Genomic DNA, 21,939 nt, shown 5'->3' with positions numbered 1-21,939 from the left:
TAGAGGAGAGGGACAGACCCCACCTGCACCCACTGAAAGAAGTATAAGAACACAGTCAAAAACAGAAAGACCAATATGACACTACCAGAATCTAGGGACTCCACACCATTAAGACCTGAAAAGCCCAATGCAGAGGAAGAAGAAGAGAAAGACCTTAAAAACTATGCTATGAAGATGATAGAGAAACTTAAGAGAAAACTAGAAAATCCCTTAAGGGAATAGAAGAAAAACAAACAAAAAATACATGAAATGGAGGAAAAGATAAAGCAAAAATTTCAAGAAATAAAGAATTCTCTTAAAGCATCTAAAGAAAGCCAAGAAAGAACAACCAAACAAGTGAAAGAAAAAAATTCAAATAGTTCAAGGCTTGAAACCAGAAATAGAAACAATAAAGAAAACACATAATAAGAGGATGCTGGGAATAGAAAAGTTGGGTAAATGATCAAGAACCACAGATGTAAGCATAATCAATAGAATATAAGAGATAGAAGAATCTCAGGTGTTGAGACTTACTAGAGGATTTACAGTCATCAAAAAAAGAAAATCTCAAGTCCAACAAATCCCTAAACCATAATATGCAGGAAATATGGGACGCCATGAAAAGATTAAACATAAGAATGATAGGTATAGAAGAAGGTGAAGAAATTCATCTCAAATGTACAGAAAACATATTCAACAAAATCACAGAAGAAAACTTCTCCAAACTGAAGAAGATATGCCTATGAATGTACAAGAAGCATACAGAATGCCAAATAGATTGGACCACAAAAAGAAGTCTCCTTGACATATAATAATCAAAACACCAAACTTACAAAATAGAGGAAAATGTTAAGAGCAGCAAAAGAAAAAGGCCAAATAACATATAAAGGCAGACCTATCCAAATTACACCCAACTTCTCAATTGAAACTTTGGAAGTTAGAAGATCCTGGATAGATGTTCTACAAACACAAAGGGAACATGGATGCCAGACTAGACTCTGTATCCAGCAAAGCTTTCGATCACTATAGATGGAGAAACAAGATATTCCATGACAAAATCAGATTTAAGCAATACATATCCACAAATCCAGCCTGTCAGAAATTACTGGAAGGAAAACTCAAACCCAACAAAGATAACTATGTTAAAAAAAACCTTAGGCAGTAGATAATCCCACTATAACAAACACAAATAAAAAAGGGGAAATCCACACATAATAACACTACCACCAAAAAATCCAAAACAAACAAGGATCAGCAATCAATGGTCATCAATATCCCTGAATGTCAATGGTCTTAACTTGCTTATAAAAAGATACAGGTTAATAGAATAGATATGAAGACAGAATCCTTTCTTCTGCTGCATACATGAAACACATCTCAGTGTCAAAAACAGACATTTCATCAGAGTAAAGCTTTGGGAAAAGATATTATTGCAGCCCGACACAGCACGGAGGGCCAAGGCCCTCCCACAAATGATATGACAGACTTTGAAGATCCTTGCTGGATGGCCTCACTATCCCTGGGAATGAGTTGGGTGTGGTTGATGGGGAAGATAGGAGGATGGGCAAGAGAGGGATTGTGGGGATGGATATGTAAATATGAGTGGTAATTAAAGCATTTAAATAAAAATGTCAATCTTGCAAAAGCAATATACAGATTCAATGAAACTCCCATCAAAATCCCAACACAATGCTTCAAAGACCTTGAGAGAATAGGACTCAACTTCATATGGAAAAACAAAAAACCCAGGAGAACCAAAACAACCCTGTACAATAAACAAACTTCCAGATGCATCATGATCCCTGACCTCAAGCTCTATTGTAGAGCTATAGTCCTGAAAACAGCTTGGTATTGGCACAAAAATTGACAGGTTGACCAATGGAATCAAATTGATAAAACTGATATTAACCCACATACCTACAAACACCTGATTTTTGACAAAGAAGCTAAATTTATACAATGGAACAAGGAAAGCATATTTAAGAAATGGTGCTGGTATAAGTGGATTCAGACATGTAGAATATTGCAGATAAATTCATATATATTGATAAGCACAAAATTTAAGTACAAATGTATCAGAGACCTCAACATAAATTCAGCCACACTCAACTTCCTAGAGGAAAGGTGGGTGGTACCCCCCTAACTAATTGGTATAGGAGACTGCTTCCTGAACACATCACCAGTGGCACAGACATTGAGATCAACAATTGATAAATGGGACCTCCTGAAACTGAGAAGCTTCTGTAAGGCAAAGGACAAAGTCAGCAAAACAAAACGCCAGAATGGAAAAAGATATTGACAAACTCCACATCTGACAGAGAGCTGATTTCTAAAATGCACAAAGAACTAAAGAATGTAGCCACCAAAACCCCAAACAATGCAATTAAAAAGTGGAGTGTAGAGTTTAGAGAATTATCAACAGAGGAATCTAAAATGGCTAAAAGACACTTAAGAAAGTGCTGGACATCCTTATCCATCAGGGAAAAGCAACTCAAACAAATCTGAGATACTATTTTATGCATGTCAGAGTGGCTAAAATCAAAAACACTAATGATATTCTATGCAGGAGAGGCTGTGGAGAAAGAGGAACACTCCTCCATTGCTGGTGGGAGTGAAAACTTGTATAACCATGTTGAAAATCAATATGGTGTTTTCTCAGGAAAATGGCAATCAGTCTACCTCAAGATCCAGCAATTCCTCTCTTGGGCATACACCCAAAGAATGGTCATTCATACAATAAAGACATCTGTTCAACGGTGTTCATAATAATACTATTTGTAATAGCCAGAACTTGGAAGCAACCTAGATGTCCCTCAACTGAAGAATGGGTAGAGAAATTGTGGTACATTTACACAATAGAGTACTACTCAGCAGAAAAAAAACAAAACAAAACAATACAAAAAAAATAATGGAATCTTGAAATTTGCAGGCAAAGGAATGGAACTAGAAGAAACCATCCTGAGTGAAGTAACCCAGCCACAAAAGATAAAATGGTATGTACTGACTCATATATGACTTTTAGACCTAGCAAAGGATTACCAGTCTATAATCCACACTACCAAAGGAGCTAGGAAACAAGGAAGAGCCCCAAAGAGATGATTTCATAGTCTCTCAAAGAAGGGGAGGGTGACAAGAACACCTGAGAATATTGGGAGCACAGGGGGTTGGAGAGGAAGGAGGTGGGAAGAGGAGAAGGGGAGGAGGGAGGAAAACAATAGGACTGAGACAGGGCAGAAATAGAGGAAGTCAAGAAAGGAGAGGGAGACTGTACAGGTTCTAAGAGAGGTCTGGCACAGGGGAAATGTTAGGTGATCCACAGAGATGACCCCAACTAAGAATTGAGGCACTGGTGGAGTGGATTTCTTTGATGCTCTCCCCCTATAATGAGATTGATGACTGCCTTGGGTACCATTCCTAGAACCTTCAACCTAGGCTGATCAACCTAGGATGATCAAAGCAGAAACAGGCACCCACAGGTAAGCACTGAACCATACTCCTGGAATCCAGTTAGAGAAAGGGAGGAGGGATGAGCAAAGGAGCCGAGAAGGTGTTGGAGAAACCTGCAAAAACAATTGACCTGATCTAATGAGAGCAAGGAGACCCCAGATGTAAAGCTGGGGAACCAGCACTGGATGAAACCAAACCCTCTGAATGTGGGTGCCAGCTAGGAAGACAAGATAGTCTGTGGGACCTCTAAAAGTGGAGCCAGTGTTTATCCTTAGAGCACAAATGGACTTTGAGATTCCATTCCCTATGGAGGGATACTATTGTAGCCCAGATACTGAGAGGGTAGCCTAGGCCCTCCCCCAAATGATAGAGAGACCTTGATCCTCCCCCATTGAGGGCCTCACTATCCTTGGGGAGGAGGGGTTAAGTTGGGGGGATTGGGTGGAACATGGAAGGATGGGTGGGAAAGGGACTGGGGGGATGTATATGTAAACATGAGTGCTTCTAAAATAAAATAAGATTTGACAACTTGAAAATTTAAGTAAATCATTGTTTACTTATTTATTTATTTTTGGTTTTCATTTGTTCTTGAAGAACATTTATTTGTTCATGCTAATGCATTTCCTACTGATAATACTTTAGTATGTATTTATTTTTCAATTTTCTTATTTCAAACATCCATTACAAATTATTTTTTCTCCATTCTATATTTGCAATTAAAAAATGACAAAGAAACTCATGTGAGCACATTTGTTGTAAATGTCCATATGTTGTTCTTATCTTTAGCTAGGGTTTTTCAATGTATGGTTTAGTTAATGCCAGCTTCTTCAGAAACATTTTGTAGCGTCTTCCCCTGCCCAACTTTATATATAATGTGGGAGTGTTGAAAGAGTTAGAAATATCTGGCAAATATTGCAAAACTCATTCTAGTGTTTCATTCATATTTCCTTTTTCATATATATATACATATATATATGTGTATATATATACATATATGTGTGTGTGTGTGTGTGTGTGTGTGTGTGTGTGTGTGTGTGTGTGTATTTCTATACCATGTCTATTTGTCCTCCATATTAATCAACTTTCCTTTTCCTTTTGCTGTTTCCATGGAACAATGTACTAACCTGTTTCTAAATAGAATGTTCGATGGAATTACAGTTGGATCTAGGGAGGCATAAAGAATGAATTTACTTCTCTAAGGACCTATTTTGCTGTCAGTAAGTAACAGAGGCTCCTGGAAGATCTGGAGTTAAAAATAAAGAAAATAAAATATTTTTAATTATGCCATGTATTTTACAATACAGTAAATGATTATAATTAAAAACAATCACTTTTGATCCTTGAAAATAACAGTATCGAATATTTTCTTTTAAATTTTGCTTAACCTTGTGTTCAAAGGGAACCTGGATTTTGAAAAATGCTCTATGGGAAGATCTACTCCATGGAGCTGTAGAAAACTGTATTTGATCCTTGCACCTCTCAGCATGTTCCTCCCCACACAATCTATACAAAGAAGCTAGGCAAAACAAGGTAAATTCTGCAGATACTTAACAATTTACAAAGAAAATTAAAAAGTATCCTCTCATTTACTCTCCTCATGGAGAGAAGTTATAGCACCCCAGAGAAGGTCAATTATAGAGCTTTCTGATTACTTACTTTAAAACATACAGGAGGGAGCTACTGTATTAGGAGACACAAAACTTAACTAAAAGCCAATTTTATTTTATATCTGGATTTGTGCATCTCAAACAATAATTGATGTTTGAAATAAAAATTTTCTGGCTCTCTGGATCCGATGTAGAACTCTTGATTTCGACAGGAATGATACTCTTCTGGAAATATATTGAAAATATTATTTAATAACTTACTAAGATCAGAAAAAATATTTTAAAAATCTGCAGATTATGCCAAACATAAAAAAATGTCACACACTTGCACATAAAAGTTGACCTGACTGGCATTGTAAAGCAGCTGTGTCTATATGGATGGTGGAATTCCAATGTCCACAGTTTATTTCATTTACATGTAGGTGGGAATTAAAATTCAGTACTGTGCTCTAGGTGTTTTATTAGTGAAAGTCACAGAAGATAGCATAATTACATCATTTATCACAGTGTTCAACTATGGTTAATGATCAATTGATTTTTTTTACTTCTTTTAAATATATTTTTTCTTCTTATATTAAGCATAAGGAATATAAGCAAACAAAATATATCACAATAGGAGCAAATATATTCTAGAATGTTCAGTTAGAATTATATAAATTATATGGAAGTTGAGGTTTCAAATTGTGCTAAGGAAAAGCATCTTGAGAATTTGACATTTGAACAAGTACTCAAATTCAGTGAAGAAATTGGACAAACTAATGAATAAAAGGAGATATTGTACATCATCTAATGGTGTATGTGCTTGCATCAGGATGAGTGAAAATAAACATTGTGGTCAATGAGCATAAGCTGGAGGGAAACTATGAGAAAAACATAAAATATTTACTTTAATGGTAAAGAAATTGACTTTTGTTTCTATTTTGAGAAGAGAGTTTAAGAAAATTGTAGAAACAATAAGGTCCGACGACAAAGATCATTTGTAATATATGTGTATACTTGAAGCATCATCCACATGATAGAGATAGGCAGATGAGATTGGTGCTGAATATATTGTAATATTTTAATTATTTTATATTAAGGTATGTGTACGTATGTTTTTATGTGAATGCGGGTAAGTGCATGTGAACAATATGGCAGTTTCTCAGAAAACTGGGAATCATTCTACCTCAAGATCCAGTTATACCACTCCTGCACATATGATTAAAGGACAAGACACTTGGTCAACTACATTCATAGCAGTGTTTTTTTCTTAGTAGTCAGAGGGTTCAAAGACATCAGAAAAACCCACAGACACAACTAATCTGGCTTAACTCAAAAGAGTCTCATAGAACAACTAGGGAGCCTGAGTGGGACATACCAAAGCCCTTTATATACGTGTGACCGTTGTGTAGTTCTGTCTATTTGTGGGACTCTTAACATTGGGACCATGGGCAGTCCCAAATGCTTTGTCTGGCTCTTGGGAGCCTTTCCTCGTACTGGATTGTCTTTTTCAGCTGAAATACAAGGGGAGGTGTTTAGTCTCCCTGCAACTTGATATTCAATGCTTCCTTAATACCCATGGGAGCACCACTACTTTCTGAACTAACACAGAGGAATTGTGGATTGATGGACAGGGGAGCATAGGTAAGTGAAGGAGGGAATGCATGGAGAGGTGGGGGGGGGGCATCCATGATCTGGAAAAAAGAAAAATAAACAACAAATAACAAACTGAAATAATAAAAGATTAGGGTTCTAGAGAGATGGCTGCTGGGGAGGGAGACTCATTTGGGGGCAGGGGTGCAATATATCCCTGAAGCAAATATATGCTTCAGTCAATTGTCATCACCAAATACAGCCATGCAGAAGTGAGCAGAGATTTTTACAAAGTAGTATATAAAGTTGCCAGGGGAAAGATTTGGTGGGCATAGAAATGAATTTGCAGGGGAAGGAATATGGTGTGAATTTTATCAAAATACATAGTAGACGTGTATAAATTGCCCAGTTAAAAGTTCAAAATAAAACAAATGAAAACAATATGTCTTTAAAATATTATACATGAATTTGTTAAAGAAAGTGGTTGGGAACACAATTAACAAAGGAAACAGGAAGAATTCTTATGAAAATGTGTAAGCCTCAGTATGTTTTCATGATTCAATTGATTTCTGTTCTAAATACTTAGCAATTTCCAGTTTGTTTTAGGTAAGTAAATGGTAACATCACTACTCATTTAATTTTACCTTGTTTCTTAAAGTTATTGGTGCTGATATTCAATATTAATAATTACCTGAATATTTTTATGATAACAATAAAAATGAAGCAGTTATTATTCCAGTTACTGACATGATAAATTGATATATGGCTATAATTAAAAACTCCACCCACAGTTTGTTCTTGATTCTGGTATCCTAAATTAGCAGGGATTTGTTAACAGTGTGGAATATCTTTTCTTGGATTTCAGATGCATGGCCACAGTGGAAAAGATGTAATACAGCGCTCATGAATGAAATTCCAAAAAACATTTTAATGAATAGAGTTTCTTAACAATGAGTCTTAGATATTTGTTTTTATCTATTTTTCATTTGAATGAATACTTATTGTGAACATAAGGATTTAACCAATGCTGTTTTTCTTTATTATGAAATTCATATTTAATACATTGATAAATATAAACCTACTATCATATTATACAGGTAATGACAAATCTTTGCTTAAACAAAAACATGTATATAAAATATTTAGATACACACATGTATAACACATACATATACATAATGTGCTAAAAGTGTTTATAAGGTCTGAGAATTTTGCAATGGAATGCGCAGTCTTATATGCATAAAATTTTAATATCTATTAATATGGAAAATAGGCTTCTTCCTTTGTTTTCTGAATTATTTATTGTTCCTTATTGTTCTTGAAAAGATGGCAAATATTACATTGGATAGCAATGGAGAAATAAGTGGATATTACAGATGTCATTTTTTGTCTAGCTTATATTACATGGTTTTGCTCATTCAATATTCTTGATTGATATCCCATCAGGGTGCACTGTTGTGTTAAAATGATTTTTTTATTCCAAAATATGACTCATAACATGCATATTTTCTGCCTTATAGGTTATCTTCTTCCTTAGTTTTCTGAGATTATTCGTGATCTAGAAAAGATTATCAGAATACATACAAAGTTGTATTTCTTTAAGTTACACAAAAGAAGGTATATTAGAAATAATATAATTAGATTTTTAAGGTTTGCAACCTCTAGAAGTCTCCTTATTGCCACTACATATTTTGAAACATCACATTAGAAACTAGTTAAAGGGACTTACTTAAGATATATTAGATATATTGTTGAAGTTTAAAAAGGATTTCTTTAGTAAGACACAGGTTCTACAAGTATTCATCATGAAATTCTAATTGAGCTTTGTCTCAGTTTCTCTCCCTGTTGCAGCAATATAAGAGATTATGAAAAGAAGCTAAAGATGTTACTTTTTGAGTCACAATTCCATGGCAAGGGAGTTTTTGCATTACAAATTTGAAGTGTTTTGCCAGCACTCAGAAAAGATCAAGAAAGCATGTATGATAAATCCAGTTTACTTTTGCACTTTTACATAGTCTAAGATCCTCTACCTTGAAAAAAATGCTACCTACTCACCATAGGCTTATAATTCAAACTCAATTAACTTGAACAAATATCTCTAAGTGTTTTGTGCTAAGGCCAAAATAAAAGGTAATTCTAGATTATGTCAAGATAATAATTAACATTAACCATCACAAACAGTCCTCATTTCCCCCTGGAAATTTTATAGAAGAAATTTATACAGTTGTACAAATCTCAGTTATCAACTTTTATTAGAAATGCTGACTTTAATTAACAGATTTATATTATGGAATGATTAAGTGGGAAATAACAATGACATTTTTTATGGTGGGGTTGTTGTTTGTTTCCTTTTGTTTTTCTTTATGTATACGAGAGTTTTGTCTGCATGTGCATATGTTCAACACATGCATGCTAGGTGCCCACTAAAGTCAGAAGAGGCAGTTATAGTGCCTGAAGTTGTATTTAGTGGCTGGTTGTGAATCTGTCTGTATGGATGTTGGAAACGTAAGTCTGCTCCCTTGCAACTCCTAAGAGAGAAATTACTGTTCTTAATAACAGAGTCATTATCCAGCCTCAAGAATGATGTCTTATTTAATCATGTAGATTATTATCTATAAAAGTCAAATAGTTTTAAGTTTGTGACAATTGTTGTTATTAAAATCACAAAAGAAGAATAGTAAATAATCTTGTTTCAGTCCTAATTTCATTGAAAATATTTTGCATTCTTTTTTTGTTTTCCTAGTTGTTATAATACTTTTTTTAGACTGATGTCTGTCACTTCTATTCATAGATATCTCAAGATTTTACTATTTAAAGAATTTTGAACTTTGGAAATGTCCTTTAATGTTTATATTATTGTGATCATGTAATTTTTATTCTTGAGTGAATTTATATGAAATATTTTATTTGTTCACATTTATAAGTTGGACAGTCTTTGCATTCGTGTAATATTATCAGCTTGAAATGATGAATACTTTTAGCAAAGTAGTAGTATAAAAATATCAATATAAAAATAGGACTATCTTTCAAGAACAATCATCTTGAGAAAGAAATCAAGAAACAATCTCTAGTTCGATACCTCTGGTTTCTGCTACACCATTGACACTAGGCCCTGAATGGGACTCTACTTGAATACCCTGTTGTTGCCCTGTGTCTTAGAGATCCTGTAGCATTTGATCTGAAGGACCTGAGCTCCAGTAGATCATAAAATGGGTGGATGTTTGTGTGAGCTAACTGGTAAACCTGTTTTGGGGAGTAAGTAGTTGCAGGGTTGGTCAGATTACCAGCTTTCTCTCATCCTCAACACCAGTGTGAGCTCTCTAGCATGTTCCAACTTCTGGGCTCATTCATCCTGTGCAGCAAGAAGCAAGGGATAGGACTGTTGCTCTGACTTTCATGCCCTGGGAGCAGCTCATGCACACCTATAACACCAGGAAAAGCTCTATTGTGTTCCTAAGCAAGGTATAGAGGCCATTCTCCCAAGTGCTGCAATTGTTAAGGGGCAAGCACAGCTCTTTTGCTCTTATGACTACAGACTAATGACTCTTTGCATTGAAACCTTGCAAGTAAAGATATATGGACTAACAGGTATGCCACATGGCTCACTGTATCATAGTACAGGTTTCATCATGAGAGATTTTTCATTTTAGTTTTTCTGTTTTTTTTTTTCTTTTCTCTTAAATTTTGCTTTATTTTAGTTTGGAAGGGGAGTTGCAAGAGCAGAGAATTATTATAAGGGACATGAATAGAATCAAAATGCTTGATATAAAAGAAACAAGGAAATACTTAAGACCCAGAAGTAAACCTAAGATATTCTGTGTAGATAGGTTAACTAAAGAATGTTACCACACCTGATTTCAATATGTATTATTGTTATAAAAACATTAGCATCGTTATACTGGGACCACAAGCAGCAGATATATCACTATAATAAAATATTAAACCCATAAATAAGGTCACACAATTTGAGCTATCTTATTGATTTCCTAAGATTGAAAAATAGACATTTGAGAAAATGCAGGCTCTTTAACAGAGGACGCTTAGATATCCACCTGTACATAAAGTTAGAAAAAGATCAAGATATAGACATGTGAATGTCTTTCCGAAACTGATGTTTCAGATATATTTGTTGAGATATAAAACAAAGTATATACAAATTGGAGTGCATGAAACTAAAGAGCATTGCCTCAGAAAAAAAAAAAAAAAAAAAAAAAAAAAGCATTCAAACAATTGGAGAAATGAAAAAAAAATAGAAAATATTTTAAACATATATCTGGGCCCAGAACAGTATCATAAATATAAAAGAACTCAAAATATAAATATGAATGCTAAAATTCAGTTAGTTAATTAGCTAATAATGGGGCATGTATTAATTAAAAGATTAAATAAAACTAGCAAATAAGCACACAAAAATGTTCATTATCTTTTTTCTCTAGGAAATAAAAATTAAAATAGTACTGATATTCCATTTCTCACTAGTCTGAATGTCTATCATTAAGAAAAGAATAAATGCTCATGAGGATGTAGGTAAAAATGCAGTCTTAACATTTTTTTGTTAGGGATGTAAGTTATTCTAGCCAATGTAGAATTAAGTACAAATGATACCAAGAAAATTGAAAACAGAACTACCATGTGATTTAGTTATTTCACTCTTAGTTATGTACACACCAGGCTCTAAAATAAGCTATAATACACATATTAAAGCATCTATTTATTTCATCACCATATAAATATGATCTAGGTATAATACTTGTTTTAAAATTACTTAAGAGATGAATGGACAAAGAATTGTGACACACACACACATATATAGATATATAGATATAGATATATGGAAATGCCCATCAATAAACAATAAAGATTAAACTTATAACAATTTCAGGAAAATAAATGAACAGGATATTACATTGATTGAAATAAATCTTAAAATAATAATCATGGATTTTCTTTAATTTGTAGATCCTAGGTTGTATAGTGATAAATAAAATCTTACAGGTAGAAATCATAAGACATGAAAATAAAATCAGGACTAGAAAACAGAATGGAAACATCCAGAGAGGGAAGAAAGAGCAGTGTTGGGGAGTGAAACAATCTTTATAACCTTGAGGGTTCTTTCTGAACTTTTCAAATTTAGAGTTAGAAAGAATTTGAGTAACTCAGCCCAAGACATGGAATAAATATAGATATTATGTTAAAATGACATCATCATTTCAGAAGAATTTTAAATAACTAATGGATAAGGAGAAGATTCCCAACATTTTAGCAAAATGATAGAATAAAAAATTAACTTACGAAAGTTAGTAGTCATGGTATGTACTAATATCACATATGCTGAGGAGATCAACAGAATATTTCCATTCACAGTAGCCTCAAAATCAAAATGCAGGATTAAACCTATCCAAGTAAGTAAAATATTTTTACACTGAAAACTTTGAATCGCTGAAGAAAGAAATCAAGTTAGATAATGGATTGTAAGACTTCTCATGTTCACATACTGATATTAACAGTGCCCAAATGACCATCCTATAGAAAACAATTTATATACTCCAAAAATTCCTAAGAACACACATTCCCTTCTTCACATAAACAGAAAATAAAACCCTAAATCAATATGTGAACATGTCTGACCCTGGTAACCGAAGAAAACCTAAGTAAAAAAAAAAAAAACTTGAAGTAATGGGAGTTGAGGAAGTCTTAGGTAAAAGTGTATTATTGACAAGGATAGTAATGCCCCAGATCAATGGGAATTGGCAAAGCTTTGTTCTGAATATCAAGAGGTAGAGGTTATATTTCTTTAAAGATTTAGGGAAGGAGGACCCAAAATACATTTCAGGACAGGTGTGCACTCACAGTGGATTTATGGTAAATATGACATATGGGACCTTATATGTGATTCTGAGTTTCATATGTCACATGAAATTCTTTTGTAAAACAAATGAGACAAAAACTCAAGTGAAATAAATTCTAAAGAATTTTTGAAGTTTATGTGTTGGATAGGGATTTCATATCCTGAATATACAAATAACTCAAAATACCAAGAATCAAGAAAACAACATAGTTTAAAAAAGTTGTCTATTGAACTGAACAGAGACTTATACAATTAAATAACAAACAAAATAACTAAAATAAGATCTAAAACAGTGCCCAACAATCTTAGCAGATGGAAGAAGTGAAAGTTAAAAACCACTAGGAGATTTCATTGTACCTCAGTCAGAATATCTAACTCAATGAAAACTATTTTCAACAAAGGCTGACAAAGATTTTGGGAAACAGTTACCCATAGTGATGGTGAGAATAAAAACATATGCATTATGAATCAGTTTGGATAATCATCAATGTTATAAAAGTAAATTAAAGTGAGAATCTAAATGGGGCCATGGATGGTTTCTTGACAGACAAATCAGGAAATAAAAGAATTACACTCACATGACAAAATGAAACTGCTGCTGCTGCTGGGGATCCAGGAGAAACATTGTAGCTGTTCCTATCACCACCTCCAACTATAGTCCCTATTTCAAAAGAGAATGCCAAATAAGCCATAGATCTCTCATCTCCCACACCATCCAAGAGTTCATGACCCTCAGTCCTCAGTTATTGTCTGGTCATGTACCTAGAGAAGTCCTTGCGCATAGGGCCAACACAGTCCTTTCCATTCGTCATTAGACGAATGGCCAAATTGCCCCAACATTGGATATGCAATATGATACAAATATACCACTCCTTGGCATATACCAAAATGACTCAATATGCAACCACAGAGACTCTTATTCATCTATAAACACTGTTGTTCTATTAAGAAAAGTTTGAAAGTAGATGCACTCTTGATGTCCATCAGCTGATAAATGTATTACAAAAATATTGTACTTACCGTGCACTACTACACAGCTATAAATAAAAAGGAAAAGATAAAATGTATAGGCTAGTGAACACTATTTAAATTTTAAAAATATTTCTCTTGTAGAATTATTTAGAGAGGCAAACGATATAGCCATTAAGCTGTCAAAGAAACACTGCCTTCCAAAACATTTCTTCTGTGTACTTATGCCTTAAAGAATTCCCCAATCACACCAAAAATACTTTGTCTGAATTTCCTAGAGTACAACACCACCATTGTGTGTGCTTGATACTATGAACAGTAATATATTACAATAATGAAGTTGGCAAAGAATACTAGTGAAAGAATAAAATAAGCTGTATGATAATCTAGCATAGTGGATACATAGAAGTTTCAAAGCAAGGAATCAGTAGAAAAAACTAGTAGTTTTAACATAGCACTAGCAAAGAATAACTACTGACAGTATTAAATTTTTTTTTTGTATTTCAATTTCACAGTTCTAAAGTGATAACATTAGAGAATATTTATCTATGTTTGCTCTTAGAGACCAATTTCTAACTTTATCATTTCTGGTGATGCAGTTTACTGTTTTTAGAATTGCAAAGATATGAAATGTTAGTGAGCATATCTCTTCTCTTTTTCCCCATTTTCCCTTCTTTTGATATCCCCCTATGATTAGCTCCCTTTACCCCTCCTTTTAATAGTTTTAATTACTAGGGTACTTAGATTCCACTATTTGTGAAACAAGGTTCCTTGAAGGTTTTATTTTTCTTTCAATAATACATATTATGTAACATTTGAAATGTTTAATTAAAATGGTTATATATCTAAACAATATAAAAAGAAGAATATGATATGATGTGTTACACACTACTAATTGTTTGAGACTTGAGATTTTTCTGTGATAGGTGAGTGAGGAAAAGGTAGAGAGAGTCAGAAAAGAATGTTTGTCATAGCAGTTTGTAATAGACAATGTTCTTTGTTATATTTTTCTCATTTTTTAAAAAAATATTTTAGGTGAGGCATGTTCCTTCAAAAATTCATTACACTTGTAGAGCCAGGCTGTCGCTGGATTAAAAAAAATATTAATTATCCTTGAGATTCGTGCTTGCTTCACTTTTTTTAAACTGACATTGAAATTTAACATTTAGCATAAAACAATTGTAAATCTTGAAAACACTATACAAAATATAAGCCCTAGAATTTTTATATAAAATCTATAAAGGTTACCTCAATATCTATTTTACAACTGCTTTGATGAATACAGAAAAGGTCAACCTAAAAATAATTAAATCTAGTCAGTTATAAGTATACTAACACATGTCCCTCTTAATAACTGACTTTAAATAGGCAGTAAAGTTTAAGTAATTTCATGAATGCTAATTCTTAGAGCAAAGGGCTATGAACTATACATACTGACTTCCTCTTTACAATGTCAAACCGTTATGAGTCAGTGACACCCTAACATAGCAGAAGGTGAATGACTGACATGAGTGGGCTTGTGGGAAGAAACTGCTGCAGCAGGGTGGCACATTCAGAATGACATGATGTCCTGAAACAGAAGCAACTGTGATCCCATCTGTTTAGTGATCCTAACTGCTCAAGTTAAAACCTCCCTATGCAAGCAACATATTTTGTGAGAGATACAATTTTTATATCCATAAACACTCAAAATGTCATAAGTGTGAAGTATTTTCAGATTCCTCTTACATATGTGGTTGGCTATTTCTATAAGATTTCATTAAATATCTCTGACACGTTGAGCAACAAGGAAGACTTGCATGAGGGGACTGTGGGTTGGCTAATCAGTTTTATCCCAAAGCAAAATGTGATAATGTCCAGAAAGATTGGTTTTCAAAGTTGCATGCAATAGTGATCAAACAAAAATATAATTTATGCTTGTTAAAATTCAGAAAAATCAAAGCAAGCCCTGAGCAACAATTCTCTGATAAAAGCTAATATTGTTAACATGAGATACTTTTAAATGATCTGTAAGTGTATGTTGTTTCAAATATGAACTTTTATCATATTCTCCAGTCATTTGAAACCGAGGAAAAAATAGGTTTTTGTGCCCTCACCCTTCTTCATGTCTCTCTCTGTTATCTTATTTTCTTATATTATAATTTCCCAAATACAGTCCTCAAGAAAGCAATAATCAATAATAATACAGAAATAATATATGAAGTAAAACACAGGAAAACACATAGTAAAATGGCATGTTTTGTTTAGAGGATTCAGTAAAGATGCCTCAAGTCATTATTTGTGTATAGTGTAAGGTAAAAAAATAAGTTAATTAAGTCAGGACTAGACTACAAATCAAGCTGTTTAAGGATGCGTTAGTATAGCAAAGATTCATGCTAACAACTAACAAATGGAAGACAGGAAATGACTAGAGGTGGCGTGGGATCTGGATATGGCTATCAAGTCCGAGAGTAACTCAAGATGTCCTGCTGTGGAAAACCATGTGGGTCATTATGAAATCCAAGGACAAATGATGGAATATAGATATAAATAGTCATAATAAGTTGTAACTGAATTATACTTGAAGATATATCTCAAAACAATATAAATTATTTGAGATGAAGCTGAAGGTATATGTTCAGAATCTGCCGCCAATGTTAATATAATGCCATGATAGCAATTTATTGGAGACAAGAGTAGTGCTGTATTCGATAAGTTATAAAAACCCAATTCATAATGTAACAAGTTAATAGATGATAACAAAAGTAGTTGTTATTCTTAAGAAACTGTCACCATGCCTACTCCAACAACACAACACCTCCCAGTATTGCAACTCTCTATGAGCCAATGGGGGCCATTTTCATTCAAACCACCACTGAGACATTTGAATTAGAATCGAATGCATTTTACATTATGATATAACTACAGGCCTATGGAGGGCAGGGAACAGGATGTGGTAGTTTATACAAGAATGACTCCCATACGATTATGTATTTGAGAGGTTAGCCACTAAGGATTGGTGCTATGTGAAAGGATTAGAAAAATTAACACGTGGCCTTGTTGGGGGAAGTGTGTCGCTGGGGCTAGGCTTTGAGGTTTTAACATCTTCTAAGACCAGAGTCTCTCCCTCTGCCTGTAGATGAGGATGTAGATTTCAGCTATTTCTTCAGTGCCATTTTCACTCTATGATAACTGACTAAACACTTGGAACTGTATGCAAGCTCCTAATTATATGCTTTCTTTTATAAAAGTTGCCTTGTTCATGATGTCTCTTCATAGCAACAGAACAGTGGCCCAGACACTAGATATATCCCATATAAACATGTATAAAATCAAGGGACTTACATTCTATTTCTAGAAATTAATAAAACAATATAATTATTAAATGTGATAATCTATGTCCTTCATAACTTTTAAAATCATACTAAATAACTGTAGATTCAGCAACACCTAGTATTTAAAGTGAAAGATATTCACAGGAATTATTTTGAAGCTAGAGTGGTGAGAAGAAAAGTTTTGTTAAGCAACCCAGTCCTCCATGCAAATGGAATCTTTGAAATAATTTTGGAACACAGTGAAGAACTTTATATGGTAATTAGAAGAAGGGTACACTGCAAAGAATACCTGTTCAAGAGTTCCCCCATGAAAATCCACTTTCTAGGATGCTAGCAGTTTCTTCTTAGCATGAATGTTACAGAACATCCAAAGAGAGTATGATTGACAAAGACCCCAACATTTTCTCATTATCTCCAAGTTTAATGCAAACAGAAAATTGTGACTGCACTAATGGGTAGATTATTATAAAATAGTACTGATATATGAAAGAAGATTTTTGTAGAATATTAGTTGAAGGTATGTTATATTTAATTATGCTGTGGAACATTTGTTTAATGACACAAAGATGTGTTGTATTCATGTTTTTGTTTTGTTTTTTTGTTTGTTTGGTTAGTTGGTTGGTTTGTTTTTCAAGACAGGGATATTCTGTGTAGCTTTGGAGCCTATCCTGTCACTTGCTCTGTAGACCAGGCTGGCCTGTAATTTACAGAGATTCACCTGCCTCTGCCTCCTGAGTAGTGGGATTAAAGGTGTGCTCCACCAACGCCTGGCATGTAGTATTCTTTTATTTGCATTTGTTCAACTCTGTGAAGCTGTGTTGCTTTGCCTGCCTAAAACAACTGGCAGGACTAATAAAAAGCTGTACAGCCAATAGAAAGGGAGGAGAAAGAATAGGTGGGGCTGGCTGGCAGAAAGAATAAAAGGGAGGAATCTGAAAAAAGGGTTGGAGTAGCAAATTGAGAGGAGGATGTTAGGGGTCAGGCACCCAGCTATACAGCAGATTACAGAGTAAGAAGTCAAGCAAGATATATAGAATAGAAAAAAAAATCCCAGGGGCCAAAGGTAGATAGGATAATTTTAAAAAGCTGCCTAGAACCAAGTAAAGCTAAGGCCAGGCATTCATATAAAGAATAAGCTTCTCTCTCTCTCTCTCTCTCTCTCTCTCTCTCTCTCTCTCTCTCTCTCTCTCTCTCTCTGTGTGTGTGTGTGTGTGTGTGTGTGTGTGTGTGTGTGTGTGTGTGTGTGTGTTTATTTAGGAGCTCCTTTCAGCCACCACAAAGAGTCAACCAAGGAAAACTAAAACTAAAGAGGAAAATTAACTAACTACAGAATATAGTTATCAACCACATTATTGTAAGAGAAATTTTAATAGTAAGAGAAACAAAGATCAAGCAGCCAATTTTGTGCTTATAAAGGAGAAGTTAAGCATTCTGTTGAGGGTTTAATTATAAGGTAAATAAATAAATCTAGGTGATCTTCATAATCTCAGAATCTAGAATATCCTAAAAGTATAATTAAAAATATGGAATGTGTTACCCTAGTATCATGTCCCCATTAGAGAATACATTTCCTGTACTTCTTTATTTAGGCATATATAGATGAGGGATTATATTTAGGTATATATAGATGAGAAAGTATGAAGATGTCATTAGAAGGATCTTGCCTTCTTTCCATACATATAGAAGTACTAAGCCCCTGAATGATATATCTCCATTTTGTACATGGTCCTGTTCTCTTGCTTATTAGCCCATTCAAATGAAGAAAGTAGCACAGACCCATATATATCAATTGTAATTTACATAAAATTTTTGGGACACACATGTGTATAATAAAAACTGTCACTCTTGTCATCATTTCTACATAATATACCTCAGTGGAGCAAATCAACATTATTAATGATAGCTGAAAACTCATGCTCATTACATCACTAATCATGCTAAGGTAATTGTGATGGTACCTAAATGCCTCTAATTGTGACATGTACCTAAAATGGATTAGTAAGATATGCAGGAGAACTGTTCTGATACTGATGGGTAAATGGATAGAAGTGGAAATTATTATACTAAGTAAAATAAGTAAGTCAAGGTGCTGGGCAGTAGAAAAACACTCAACCATATAATATATAATAAATATCATTTTAAAATAATAAGTAAAAATATGTTAGATTCCTGTAGGAGGGGAAAGAATGAAGAAAGGAAAGCAGATGGTTGACCACAAGGCAAGAAAAGGAGATCTTGAAAAGGGATGAGGAAAATAAGAAATGGTGTGAACAGCCAGTATTATCAATGTACATTGCATACAATCCTGTAAATAACATAATTATGCCCACTATTTTATACAATTTATAGGAAGTTTAGAAAAATAAAGATGCACACAGACAGACACAGAAAATCTTACAATCACTTTGCCACAATTATTCTGAACAGAGTTTGAGCAGTATACAACTTCTCACTCTGTATCTTCTCCTTCTACAGTATATACCTTCTCCCTCTGTAAGAATGAGATAGGCTCATTGAAAGCTGTAGCTCAGAAACACATTGATATCAGGAAGTCTGCATGGCTATAAAATGATAAAAAATTTATAGAACTTTGTGTATAGGTGTTACATCACTTATAGTCACCATTCAAAATTAAAAGTGAAATATACCAACATGCATTGATATGCTATACCAACAATAAAATAATATATAACAATAGTAAAAATAAGTATATAAAAATAAAATCTTCAAATTAAAGTATATTATCATGTTTTCCAATGTTTGTTTTATTATTACTTTATTCTACTTCATCCTCCTATAAGCTTTCAGTAAAATTTGTTGTGAAATGCCATTTGTGTTTGTGACTGACAAAATGCCAGATCTCTTATCGTAAGCCAAGTGGAAAGAGGAAGACTTCAGAGATCTTACTGGCTGCTGGGAAATTTGCATGAACATGTCATATATTACCATTTCACACATTAACTATGACAATACATTTCATTTGAATAGTTAAATTGAAGATATAGAATGTGTTCGTGTTGCATGTTTATTTAGGTTATCCTAAGTAAAATGTTGCTGTGTTGATGAATTCTCTGATTTTTCTAGGTAAAACCAATCCAGCAAATACTCTCAAAAGAATGCTCAAAGATATTTTGGTTATTCATTTTTTTCTCTTCAATCACATTTTTTTGCAGATTTTTTATTTGAATTAGAAACAAGATTGTTTTACATGACAATCCCAGTTCCCTCTCCCTCCCCTCCTCGCCTACCACCCCCCAACAACTAAAACCCTACCTATCACATACCCTTTCTGCTCCCCAGGGAGGGTGAGGCCTTCCATAGGGGGTCATCGGAGTCTATCATATCCTTTGGATAGGGCCTAGGCACTCACGGAGTACCCCCCTTCAATCACTCTTATTGTTTTTATTTATTGTTGGTAAAGAAGACTTGTTAAGTACTGAGTTCTTGGTATTAATAAACAAACATTTTATATTATATAAGTATTTCACATAATATTTTACTTTAAAACATGTACATGACACACCTACAGATTACCTACATAGTATATCTAAATAACATATTAACGTCCATAGAAAAAGAAATTGGATCCATAATGTACTATGCATCACCTATTTCTTTTTTAATCATACCTTGGTGCCTAACATTTTCATCTGATTTTATTATTTTACTTGATGAGATGGTCCGATTTTCTCAATTTAATTCAACATGAGGCACCCAGAAAGCAGTACTTTCATCTGAGAAACATCTCAATGGCATTGACCTGTGGCATGTATGTTGCAGAATTTTCTTGATTTGTGAAGATCTATGCCATTTTATGTGATGCTGACCATGTTATGCAATGCAAGCAAGCAAGCAGCTTTCTGCCATGGTATCAAATTCCGTTGCTGGATTCAGGATCCTTATTGAGTTTATGCCTTGACTTCCCTGATGATGGACCTCTAAGATGAAATAAACTCTTTACTTCTAAAATTAATCTTGATCAGACTGTTTATCACAGCAACAGAAATCAAACTAGGACAGTTGTAAAAACTGATTTTGCTTTGATTTATCTGACATTAATTTGCATGTGTTCTATTATGTAAATAAGTTTCATTTGCTCTCATTTTAATGAATAATTTGTGCATAATATTTCTGTGAATAAGAAATGTTTAAAGACTATTCTATCATAAATTCTATCATTTAATAATTTATCAGTATATAGAGAAAAGTTGATGCTGCATATAAAATTATGTGGTGCATGACTTTTGTCCCAGCACTCGGGAGGCAGAGGCAGGTGGATCTCTGTGAGTTCCAGACCAGCCTGGTCTACAAGAGCTAGTTACAGGACAGGCTCCAAAGCCACAGTGAAACCCTGCCTTAGACCCCCCCCCACACCAAAATAATTTAAACATCTCAGAAGCAACATTAAACAAAGAAAAGGAAACTGAGTGCCAGTTATGTTTCTATTGTTGAGATAAAGATCATGACAAAAAGAATTTAGAGGACAGGGTTTATTTAGCTCACGCTTCTTAATCACAACCCATCACTGAGACATAACTATACAGGAACTCAGCAATCTGGAGGAAGGAAATGAAGCAAAAGCACATAGTATTGCCATTCATTACCCATTTCTTTCTCAGTTTGCTTTCTTAGACAATTCAGGATCTTCTGCACAATGTGGCACCAGATAGTCGGGAAGGTAATCACATATTAAAATAAAATCATGAAAATATTCTATAGACTTGCCAGTAGGCCAGTCAGTTGGAGGTATTTTCTTAACTAGGATTTCTGTTTCTAGTAGTATTCTTTCTTGTGTCAAATTGACAAAAATAAAACACGAACAAATAAACAAAAACAAACTAGTCATCAAGAAGACATTTAAAAATATTTTTAATTATTCTCATTTGTAAAATATATTATTATCTAATTAATGTAATCTTATAAATGGCCTTTTAATATTTTATGGTGGTAGGTTGATCATTTTCTTTCATTAAATATTAACTAGCACATGACTGGTTTCTTTGTAACTCATTGCATTGTTGCTTAGGTTTTATATTACTAGCAATTAAAATGGATTCATAATACTAAATATATTCTACAAATATTTAAAGGTTTTTTAATGTCTGTGCTAGAGGACTAACTTTATATTCTAAATGTATGTTAAGTAAATTAAATATTAGATAATAGAATCATTAGTCACACATGATATCTACTGAATTAGACA

This window comes from Cricetulus griseus (genome assembly GCF_003668045.3).
Source record: "Cricetulus griseus strain 17A/GY chromosome 1 unlocalized genomic scaffold, alternate assembly CriGri-PICRH-1.0 chr1_1, whole genome shotgun sequence".
Classification (NCBI taxonomy): Eukaryota; Metazoa; Chordata; class Mammalia; order Rodentia; family Cricetidae; genus Cricetulus; species Cricetulus griseus.
Note: the sequence above shows the minus strand (reverse complement) of the source record.